General features: G+C 41.0%; 1 protein-coding gene and 1 pseudogene across 5 annotated transcripts in view; both read left to right on the top strand.

Annotated features, from left to right (window-relative positions):
- Nucleotides 1-12,385, top strand: part of Mcc (MCC regulator of WNT signaling pathway) — a 472,630-nt gene that overhangs the window by 406,574 nt on the left and 53,671 nt on the right. The window lies entirely within an intron of this gene.
- Nucleotides 4,603-5,272, top strand: LOC147999767 (S-phase kinase-associated protein 1 pseudogene; annotated as a pseudogene).

The raw sequence follows: 12,385 nt of genomic DNA, 5'->3' as shown, positions 1-12,385 counted from the left end.
ATCGCTCATTGTTGCTTATGTCACGTTAAAGAACTATTATCCTGCATCTATCTGGACATCTTCTTTCTGAGCTCATATAAACTTGTTTCTAGAAGCTGCCTGTATCATATTCTCCCTACTTGCATCAAGGGCTGTAAAACTTCCTACTCAGCAAAGACTTTGTCTGGGGATCCCTTTAAAGTTGCCTTTGCTTGGAGGCCTACAACACCTGTAATTTCCTGGGACACACTTCCAATCTTTATGACTGATAGTCTAATTAGGTGTGTGTGTTTGCTCTTACAGTGTGCATTCTTATAGTTCCTGTTCTGCAGCATTAATGTTGGCCTTAGGTCTAACCATTTCTTTATTTTAAAGTAAATTTATATTTATTTTAAAATAAATTTCTTTCTCTGATGTAAGTTACTAAAGCACAGAAGAGCCCTTGTTTATAACTAAAGAGAAAAAAAATGTCAGTCTTCCTTCTATCCAGAGATTTCTCCAGCTCTCGAGGTCAGCACCAAGAGCACCATACTGTGGGAGTGAACACATCATATAGCAGAGCCCATAATCCGACTGCTTGGGCTCACAGCCTGACCTGTAAAGGCATTGTACATCTTTGGCAAGACACCTGACCTCTCTATGCCTGTTTGTTTCATCATGAATTAAGGGTAGTGATGATGCCTGCTGCAGGAAGATTAAATAATTCTTACCATATAGTCACACTTGTCAGATACACAGTAAATGCTCAAAACTGAGGGGTGGTTGTTTGAGTAAAATCAAGATTTGAGTAATATGGACAATTTGCCTTTACACATTTTATCCATAAGAACTGTTAGATGTTTGAATGTCTCTAACCTGGACAGTGAATAATTGAATGTAAACACATGCACATCTGAGTACATACACATTCCTGTCAAAATATGTGTCATTTTACCCAGTTTTTTGTGCTGTTGTTACACTTTCTCTAAATGTATACAATGTACACCTCATTTATCTTCAAAGAACAAAATCTGAAGGAATATGTGTTTCTTCAAACATCCTCCAAAATTTGCATATTTACCTGTGAGTTGGAGTAACTTTTTATTCCTAGACAATTAGGAATCTTGAAGACTTTTCTAGATGCTTTTGATTGCCACTTTTGCAGACTTTGAGTACTGGAAGACTTCCACCCCACCATTACCCAACATATATCATTTCTCCAAAGAGGGATCAGTCACTTGTGGTTTTCTGTTTGCATAATCTGCAGCCTCTGAGAGTGAATAAGGTTCAGTTTTGTTTGTTTCTGTGAGTTTGCGTAATACATTGATTTTTGCCTTTCTGTCTCTGTTGCAGCTTTGAGATCCCAATTCATCACGTGGCCTGAAAAGCAATTGGGGCCATGGTCTTTTCCTTTGTCCATCTTTATTGCTTAGACTTTGACTACATCAATGAAATTGGTGCTTGTCCCCTGCCTGTAATTAAACCAAGTGCTCTCCGCAGGTCTTCTGAACCTTGTCCAAGATTTAATTAAATTAGGTCTTTAATGCAGTCAGTTAACAAATTGAGCTACTAGGAAGAGCAGTAACTAGAGGACAACAGGGAAATTTTTATTATTGGTCTCTGTTCATTATTAAATGAGGTTGTTTCTGAGTACCCTGTAATATAACCATTTATTTTCTCACACTTAAAAAAGCAGATTCAATCTCAAAGTAGAATTAATGACTCAAGAGAGGACTCACTTCTTTCTTCTTCCATTCATTTGTACTCCAAATAAATGCTTAGTCTGCTCTGGCCAAGTGAGGGGTCACAGTGATAAACTGGGTGCCACTCCTGGCTTCAGGGATAGTGGAGAATTGATACAATGTTCTAGGTTGATGGATATGGACAGTGAGCACATAGGTACACATAAAGCAGGCATGTGCCAGTAAGGTAATTTCTTCATACTGTTTGCACTTTTGACCTAAATTGCTTAGGTCAGCTGCCATGCAGCCAAAATGATCAATCTTTCCCTATTCTGTTTGGCAAAACAAGTATGCTGGAACCACAAAGCTGGTGAATCTACCCCCTGTTGAATCATAGACCTGAAACAAATAGATCTTTGGAAGACTTGTATTCTTTCAAAAGTTGTCTGTGTCCACAGCATAAGGTGCTAGTGCCAACAATTCTTCCTCATACCCTGCATCCTACCTGAGTTTTTTTCTGTGTGTCTTGAAGTGAGTTCCACACTCTTTTTCCATGGATGCCTGGACTCCCTCATCAGCACCATAATTGGCCAATAGAGCAGTAGAACTTTGCTGATGAAGGATACTTCCCTCCCTACTGTGTGATGGGGATCTTTAAGAGGAACCCCAAGTAAAGCTCTGGGTCTACCACCTTTCTGGGAGTGGTTCCAGGGTCCCTTAGGAAGGTAGTGCTGATACTTTGTGCTGAGAGAACACTAGAACTTCTTCCTGTTGTCACATTTGAGTTTGACCCTCCATCCTTGCCCTTGCTGTACCTGTGAGGGTGAATGGGACTGACACTTGACTATAAAGGAAATAGCCATCTGATTATTAAACATCTGGAAAGAAATTAGGAGAATAGGACAGTCCTCCTTTCTCCTATGTAGCCATTTGATAATCAGATCCAGGTACTTTCTGGGGCTTAAAGGAGAAGGGAGCACACCTGCCAAACCCTAGAGCTACAAAAACAGTTTTAATTTTCCTTCCCTATTTCGTGATCTGCTTCAAATACCTCAAATTGCTATTGGTGATAACATAACACTTGCCTAAAGTACTATGTGAGTTAACTTCATATGAATAAGCCTATATTTTCTGTACTTAGACTCTCATTTCACATTTATTTGAAGGCTCTGTGAAGGGACATGTGAAATCTCCACTAAGATTGGTTCTTTGCCAAATTGAAATCTGGACTCAAAGAAGGCAGCTTTGCATGTGGGAATAGACTGCCATTGTGTAGAACTTTTCTGGCCCAATGGGATTTACCCTTCTGTATCTTAGGTGTTCTCTCTCCCTTACCAGTTCCATTATACAGTGAAATTATGGGTTCCAATATACAGTGGTACCTGACATTGCAGGTATCTGTGAACATGACCACATGTAACTCCAAAACTCATTTGTTAATGGTCGATGGTGCCTTATTCCACTCGGGACCCCAGTGCCACCTTTAATTCATGCATGCCATTAATCCACAAATCACATTCATATGTGACTTACGATACTGATGGTCCTACAATCTGTATTTTTTTCCCTGTGTTGTCCTTGTTCCGCACCACAGCCTCTAGGCCTCCTGCTCAGGGTCCAGGAACAAATTAAAACAAAGTAGAATGGATGGCCACCAAATCCCTTCAGGCTTTCTGCTTCCCACAAACACAACAACATCTGGAGGCGTGGCTCCTTGATCAGGACAGTGCCTTGGGGATGTCCGAGCAGTCTGCTTGCTGAGTCCTTGGGTGCATGAGTTTTCTCCTTTACCAGGTCTTGCCAGTGGCCCCTTTGAATGCTTCTCAGGCCGTATACTCTGCAGAAGTGATGAGGATGCCTGACCCACACCACTCCTGGTTTTTGTCTCTCCCTTGCTGCTCTCTTCCCACAGTCTCTTGGCTTTGGTTTTCTAAGCCTGCATCTTTGGAAGTTCTTTTAGCAAAGATCTGGAAACAGTAACTATATCATCTTGAGAGTGTCTTGAGTTTTACTCAAAACTTTAAAAATTTTTTTAATCATCAAATTTATTTTGTAACTCATACATAAAAATATTAGTATTTTTACCCAGGATTGGAATTCCATGTAATGTTTTGAAACATATAACATTGGGTAATGTTAAAATCAGCTTAAATTTAGCTGTATCCTCAAACAGTTGTGATTTCTTAATGGGAAGACTATTCAAAGTTCGTTCTTCTTGCTCTTTGGAGGATATAGTACAATTGCCACCAGTAGTGGGCCTACACTGCAGAGCATACCAGAAATTCTGAGTCCTCGCTATAACTTAGAACCTATTAATTAATCCAACAGGTCCCATTAATCCTAACAGGTCCCATGCTAGCTCATTGCAAGCAGTATTCTACTTCCAACTTTATTTTTTACCTACTTTTTGCTTGTGTTCATGTGTAGTACATAGCTGTGTGTGTGTATGTGTGTATGTGTGTGTATACACATGCATGTGTGTGTATTGTATGTGTGTATTATGTATATGAATGTGTGTAAGCATGTGTGTGTACACTGTGGAGGCCTAAGGTTGATATCAGGAATCACATGCATATTTGTGTGTTATGTGTGTGTATTATGTGTATGAATGCATGTAAGCATGTGTGTGCATGTCGGAGAGGCCTAAGGTTGATATCAGGGATCATCTTTGGATCATTCTTGATGGAACCTGGAGCTTGCCAATGTGACTAGCCTTGTTAGCCAACTTGCTCTATCTGTGCCTTCCAGGGCTGCAGTTACAGGCAGGCCACTGTACCCTCCTTGAGTCTAGTCCTCCGGCTTGTGTAATAAGTACTTTAACTGCCGAACCACCTCTAGCCCTACTTTTAAACATACTATTTATTATTAGTTAGATTTAATTTTGATTCATTAAAGTATGCAAATGTATTAGTGGTAATGTGATGTTTCAGAGCATATATGGTGAGTCATGTGAAATCAAATTAGACTATCTGCTCAGGGTTTTTTGAGACTTTTGTTTGCTTGTGAACTCTGTCCATCAGCCTCCAGCCTGTGGTCTTGAGACAGAACACCATGCCTACAATAAAGTTGCAGAGTTCTGATGGAGAGATATTTGAAGTTGATGTACAAATTGCCAAACAATCTGTGACCATTAAGACCATGCTGGAAGATATGGGAATGGATGACGAGGGAGCTGATGGTCCTGGTCCTTTATCAAATGTTAGTGCAGCAATTCTAAAAGAAGGTCCTTCAGTGGTGCACCCAGCAGAAGGATGGCCCTCTGCTCTGAGGATGAGGAGAACAAAGAAAAGCGGACTGATGATATCACTGTTCAGGACCAAGGGTTCCTAAAAGTTGACCAAGGAACACTACTTGAACTTATTCTGGCTGCAAATTACTTAGACATTAAAGGTTTGCTTGATGTCACCTGGAAGACTGTGGCCAATATGATTAAGGGGAAAACTCTTGAGAAGATTCGTAAAACCTTCCATATCAAAAATGACTTCACTGTAGAGGTAGAGGCAGAGGCCCAGGTACCCAAAGAAAATCAACAGTGTGAAGAGAAGTGAACTACTATGCCTGTCACTGTAACACTAGAAGGGTTGCTCCAAATGCTAGTCGCACTGCTCTGCTTATAATTGTTAATATTAGAGATCAGTAGAAAAACACAGCCTTGTTCTCACTGCATGTGTAGTTCCCATACAGATCAGACCTTTGGTTGAGTTTCTTCTATGAGCAGAAGTTTCCTCTTCCCACCCACCTCCCCATTACTCTGAATAAAACCCAACTATTGGTTCTCTGTGGAAAGTGGCATTTTGGGCTCTCTCTTTCTGTAAAGTGATTTCTGCCTCTAGTTCATTGTCCAATTAACTTCAGTGAGCCTTTCAAAGTTGGCATTGTAAATAAACCAACTTAGGAGAAGTATGGTGAAATGGAATTAATAAAACATATTTGTTCTTGAATGGGAAACTGAAACAAGGCAACTTGGCATTAACCATGCGGATGTCTTCTGACCTCTATGCTGCTGGTAAGCTTGTGTGCAGCTGGGCACTCTTAAGTAGATCTGGAGCCTTGTTTTCTTTATTGTTTTTTTTTAGTTTTTAATCTTCTCAGTTTTGAAAATGTTACCTAGAGATTTAGTTTACTACTCAGCTTTTCAATTAAAAAAGACACTTACTTCATGTGGTATGTCATCTTTTTATCATCATTGTTCCTACATTGAGAAACACTATTTGCATGTAAAAATTAATTTAACCTTTAGCATTAAAGTATATGGTAAAATTCAGGAAATAGACATCGTAAGTACAAGATGCTTTTCAATAAAAAGTAGTACAATAGGTAGTTAAAAAAATAAAACAAACAAATAAAAAAAACCTAGAAGTTTCTTTTTTCCATCTGTTTGAAATCTACAGAGAATATTACCTGTGTAGTGGCTTGGATGAGAATGCCCCACATAGGCTCATGCCTTTGAATACTTGGGTAGAACTGTTGTGGAAGTGTTATGTGTATTTTTTTAATATGTTACTGCCTTTGGCCAAGGTCAGCTGCCCTATTAGCCCTTCTTGGCTTTTGTTTTGTTTTGTTTTGTTTTCCTGCCTTTCTCCTGGGAAGTAGTTGTAATATCAGTCCACTCCAAAGAACCCTCAGATAAAAGATACATACATGGAGTTAATTTTTTTTTATAATTTGTCTTTTTGGCACAATTGGTGAGCGCAGATATCTCCCACCTGGAAAAGTGTGTGTTTTCTAATTTATTCTCTGTCTCTCTACTTGCCTTAACTAGCTCCACCTAGCCCAGCCTGTAGCAGTGACCAGAAGCCCCAGCTCTCCACAAGACCTTACATAATTGTTGCACTCTTCTTCTTCCAAAACATGGCAGAAAGGGACTCCCCCTCTTCTCTGCTTCTGCCTTTCCTCCTGGGACCCAGATGTCCTGTCCGTATCTTCCGCCCAGCAACTGGCCCCAATCTTCTTTAATGACAAATCAAGAACTGATTGGACCACAGGATGTTAGTATCAGAACTTCCCCTTAGAGGGAAGGATTAGGATGTGTGGCCTTGTCAAAAGAGGAATGTCACTGAGGCTTGGCTTTGGGGTTCTAAACAAAACAAAACAAAAACAAAAACAAAAACTCTTGGCATTCCCAGTCCCCTTCCCTCCCTCCAACCCTCTCATTTTCCTCCCTCCTTCCCTTTGTCCCTCCCTCCTTCCCTCCCCTTTACTTGTGGGTAAGGATGTGAGGTCTTAGCTGCTCCTGCTGCCATGACTTTGATTCAGTATCATGTCTCTAACTCTCTGAAACTCTACACCTCCTATTCTATTCTTTCTTCTACAAGTTGTATTGATTGTGGTGTCTTATCACAGCAATAGAAAAGTAAGAAAGACCATTTCTAATCACCTTCTATGCAGTACATACCAGAGCTGATTTTCTCTAAGTAAATTTTACTATCTGCAGGTCCCCACCAACCCTACCCACTAACCTCTGGCCTTGGATAACTTCCACTCTACTCTCAACTTCTGAGAGATTAACTTTTTTTACACATGAGTGTTGCTCAGTGTTGATACATGTATCAGTTCCTATGGATGATGGAGCAACGTATCATCAACTTAATGGCTAAAATTCCTCAAATGTGGTCAGGCACTGGGGCCCATGTCTTCCATCCCTATACTTGGGATACAAAGGATGATCTCTGTGAGTCTGAGGCCAGGCTGCTTTAGTGAGTACCAGGCTACCCAGGGCTGTATAGTGAGACCCTATCTCAAACAACAACAAAACAAACAAACAAAACCACCTCATCACCCTACAGCTTTGGAAGTCAGAATCTAAAATGTGTCATGTTTACTGACTTCCCAGTGTCAGCAGGCCTGTGGGCTTCTGGAAGCTTGAGAGTTGTCCCCGTCTCTTCACAGCATCCAAGAGAAGCCTTGCCCCTCTTTCCAGCTTCTAGATGATCCACAGAGCATCCTTAAGACTCTACCTGACAGCTCTGTTTTCTTTCTTCCATAGCCTGGATAACCCTGGACCACCGATATCAACTTCTGTTTGCCATTTATAGGTATTGGGGATGAAGATGTGGCCTATAGTCTGCTGTGTATTAGATTTTATGATGACAGTTGTTTTTTTTTTCTAAAGCAGCATTAGATGTATTTTCTCAAGACTGTCAGTCATAATTGAAGACAAGGCACTACTGTAGTGAATGAGACAGATCAATATTCTTGCTTTCAGAGAACATTGTAAGCAGTCCTTTAAAATTTGATATTAGCCTTTCTGTGGTAGTTCACACCTGTCATTCCCTGGGCTCATGTGGCGGTTTCAGAACAGTGTGGGCTAGATACTGAGATTTGAGTGCAAGGGGCAGGGGTAGGGGGAGTTTGGCATTGCTTCTTACTGTTTATAAAAACTCCTTTTATTTCTTTAAGAATCCTGGATATATCTATTATAACATAGTCTGCTATGGTCATCTTTTTATCTGGAGCAGACTCTTCTGGGTTGGTTGACTGGGTTCCTTTCCTCCTCTCTAAAACTGTTACTCTACATCTGGCAGCTTCCTGGTCAAAAGCTCCAGTCTTCTCATCTCTAATGACACTAGGTTGAGTGAGTTACAAATTTGATATCTGAGGTAAAAAGCAGCTTGGCAGTATACACCAGTGTTAGATGATAATAAGGTCCTACAGTGTGCAGATAGCACAGACTTGAAACCCACTTCCAAATATGCTGTATCTTCGAGTTTTGAGTTATTGATTTAGAGATAGGGTTCAACCAAGCCAGGCTCAGACATATCATCCTTCCAACCTTCTTAATGCTGGGATTATAGAATTGTGCCACCCACACTTAGTTTGTGGCTTTTGTTTTTTTTACAGTTGCTACTTCTTCACAGCTCCAGAGAGATTCTCTGAGCTCACAGAATAGCACACTTTGTACACTTCTCACAGACAGATTTAGTAGGAGCCTTTGGGCTTTGTTGGACAGAGAACTGTTTGGCCCAGGAGTCTACTCCCTATTTCTTGCCCTCCTTCCTGTCCTCTATGTCAGCTTTTATGTCTGGCAGCTGGAGATCTTACTGCCTTTCTTTTACCCTGGTCAATGAGTTTCTCCCTCATTCTTTTCCAAGCAGTGGAGTTTCCATGCATCATGAGGAAGAGTTCCTGTTGGCCTTCTCTAAGGCTGTCTTAGGCTGAAGTTTTCAGTTGTGCTGTGCACAGTCACTAGGACAGCAACTTTTGGGCAGCTGTTTCCAGCCCTGCTGGAAATCTTGTGGGAATCTGTCAGTGTGAATCTAGTCCCTGCTGCCCATCTTGTCAGTAGACTGGTCAGCTCCCTTCAGATGCATCACATACACTCTTCTGTTTCTTCTCTCACTGTGGTGTCTCACTTCTATTTAGCCTTTTTGAAATTCATTCCATGCCTATTTCTATGAATTCCCTGTACACATTCTTCCCTCTTTTCTATCCATTGCTATTATTTTAAGAAGGTCTCCAGAGCTAGAAGATGATTTCTCAGACTTGACTTGAATGGCAAAGCAGCTGAGCCCTTGGTGCCAATGAGTAGGCTCGCCCTAGGTTTGCCTATCCATATCTTTTCTTACTTTATTACCCTAGTTCACACCTCTCCCTCATCTCTAACATCTGTTGATTCAGTCCGCTATACCTAGCAGAGAAAATACTCCATGATAAAAGAGTCCTGTTGTTCTCCACCTTCCCCCTTTCTGCAAATTCACCCTTCTTTCTGCCTGCCCATGCCCTCTTTTCCTGTTCCCTAGTGGAAAGGGGGCCCTTTCCCTACCCTTCACTGACCCTTTGCCCATGTGACTACACCTCCTTCCTCCCTAGGCCTTAGCCACACCCAGAATTACTAACTGTATCTTTCTGTTCCTCTTCCTTTAAGTTTCTCTTCCTTGCTTTCTTTCTTTCCTTCTTTCTTTCTTCCTCCCTTTCTTTCTTTCTTTCTTCTTCCCTTTCTTTCTTTCTTTCTTTCTTTCTTTCTTTCTTTCTTTCTTTCTTTAAGACAGCCTCTTTCTACATAGCCCTGGCTATCCTGGAACTCTCTATGTACACCAAACAGGAGTTTCACATGTCCAAAGTTGATATTCTTTCTTGAGGTGGAGAATTGGAAAGGACTTGTCTTGCTATTTTTATTCTTTCTTCATTGTTTGCAACCCCATCTCTTCCCATCCACACCATCAGTAAACATCTTACCTTTTGCTTTGGTCCATTTTCTTCTGTTAACCTAGTGAAACAAAACAGGCCCCAATATCCTTAAATGAGAACCAAAGAGAAGCAAGAGTCCACCTTCTTCTTCCTGTGTTGTGAAGGAGAGAGACACTTTTTCTCTTCTACAGTTGATGCTGCTTGTGAACTCTGTTTTTATGGAAGAGACCCATCATACTTTGCAAAATTTGGAGACTTGCCTTATACACTATCAGAGTCCCGGTGTTTGCAGCAGATCAATTTCTGTACATCTGCGTGGTTATTCACTATGCATTGAGCTTAAGAGAATCAAGAAAGTAGCCTCCCAGGGTCAGGAGCTGGGACTGAGGAAGCCACTTCAGAAGGGTTGTCAGAGTGATACGTGGTTTTCCTAGATACATCAGTCTTCCTTGGATACACTTTGAATCTTGGCTGTCCCACTTCTTTTTTTTTATCTTTATTAATTTGAGTATTTCTTATTTACATTTCAATTGTTATTCCCCTTCCCACTTTCCGGTCCAACATCCCCCTAGCCCCTACCCCTTCCCTTCTATATGGGCTTCCCCTCCCCATCCTCCCACCATTACCACCCTCTGCCCAACAATCATGTTCACTAGGTGTTCAGTCTTGGCAGGACCAAGGGCTTCCCCTTCCACTGGTGCTCTTACTAGGCTATTCATTGCTACCTATGAAGTTGGAACCCAGGGTCAGTCCATGTATAGTCTTTGGGTAGTGGCTTAGTCCCTGGAAGCTCTGGTTGGTTGGCATTGTTGTTCATATGGGGTCTCGAGCCCCTTCAAGCTCTTCCAGTCCTTTCTCTGATTCCTTCAACAGGGGTCCCGTTCTCAGTTCAGTGGTTTGCTGCTGGCATTTGCCTATGTATTTGCTGTATTCTGGGTGTATCTCTCAGGAGAGATCCACATCTGGTTCCTGTCGGCCTGCACTTCTTTGCTTCATCCCTCTTATCTAGTTTGGTGGCTGTATATGTATGGACCACATGTGGGCAGGCTTTGAATGGGTGTTCCACTTCTAAAATTGAAACAAAACGACACAACACAGAACAAGGACAGAAAGTTTCCTGTAGAGAAAAAGCCTATTTCCATTAATAAAACATCTTCAATAGAAGATGGGTTTATCAGGTAATTACTACAAATATAGAATTTAAAAAAATTTTAATTTTAATTTTAAATGTTACTTGTGTCTAGGAATTCCAAATCACAATGGGTGCAGCAGGGCTATGTCATCTCTACAGGCTAAAGGAAGCAGTCTTTGGTGCGTTTTTCAATTTCTGTATCTCATAGCTTTTGATTTGTAGCCATTCTCTATATTAATCTCCATGTGTCCTTCACTGGTCTCATATCTCTGGCACAGTCCCAATTCCTATTCTCATCCCTTTTAAGAAGCAGGTGTGGTATGAATTCTAAGTCCAGGATGATCTCCGAGATCTGTAGTGTCATCCCATCTACAGAGACTTTTGAAATAAAGTCACATTCCTAGGTATTGAATTGGGACATCACTTTTGAGGGAGTCTTGATCCAACCCATTCCCATGGGAGGAGTGAAAAAGGAAATCTAATGGCTGTTTACCTGTTCCCTGGTCCTTGCCCAAGATAACTTGGTTTATTGGGTGGCTTTCAGTTCTGGTATTAGGTCATTTAATTTCACCTCAAATCTGTAGGAGATAGTCAGGTAACCTTGTACTGCCTTTCTTTCTGTGTAGCTGACACTTCAGCTGCTTTTTTTTCTACTAATGAACACTGTCATTTAAAAGTAAGGCATAGTCCAAAAGGAAGGTATCAGCCATTAATTTTCATAGAGTCCATAGCTTTTAAAATGAGGGTGTATAGAATAGAAATTACTGGACCACATGAATGCACACGGGAAATGGCTGGAAGCAATTGCCTGAGAGCAGTTAGAAGGGGTGTGCTAACCTTTTCTGTTTAACCTACAGTGCTACTTAGCTTTTCCACAGTCAACATTCAGCACCTTTGTGATTAGAAGAGCAAATACTTCTGAAACATGGTTCATTTTAAATGATCTTTAAGATACTTGCTACAATTGTTTGTAGTTTTTTAAAAGCCAACTACAATTCTTGTACTAGAGAAATTGAGGCAGAGCAATTGCTGTAAGATCTAAGACCAGCCTGGGCTAAGGAAAAAGATCCTGATTTGAAAACAAAACAAAACAAAACAAAACAAAAAAACCCTAAGCAAGCAAAACAAGTACACTGACTGGTGACTTAGGAACAGGCCAGTGATGGCTTCCTGCTCCACTTAGACTACATGTAAGTTTTAGAATGATGCTAACTTTGTTAATTATTCAAAACCTTACTGCCCTTCCCCTCCCCCCTCTGCCCCATGGCCTGATGAACCTCCATACAAGCATTGCCATTGGTTTGTTAGGGACTATTCCAGAATAAACTTGCACCATGAATTCTATTTGTCTCCAGCAGGCATGTGCCTTTGCAGTCAGGTTATGTTTTGATTGCAGCCCTTGCTTCTGTTGTGTTGTGTGAACACTGGGCATTTCTAGCAATCCCCAGCTCTTGGAAGCCACAGCAAAGCATTAGGCTCTTTTGAT

The sequence above is a fragment of the Rattus norvegicus genome, chromosome 18 (genome assembly GCF_021556685.1).
Source record: "Rattus norvegicus strain SHRSP/BbbUtx chromosome 18, alternate assembly SHRSP_T2T, whole genome shotgun sequence".
Lineage (NCBI taxonomy): Eukaryota > Metazoa > Chordata > Mammalia > Rodentia > Muridae > Rattus > Rattus norvegicus.
The sequence above is the reverse complement of the archived record's forward strand: the minus strand, read 5'-3'. Positions and strand labels throughout refer to the sequence as shown.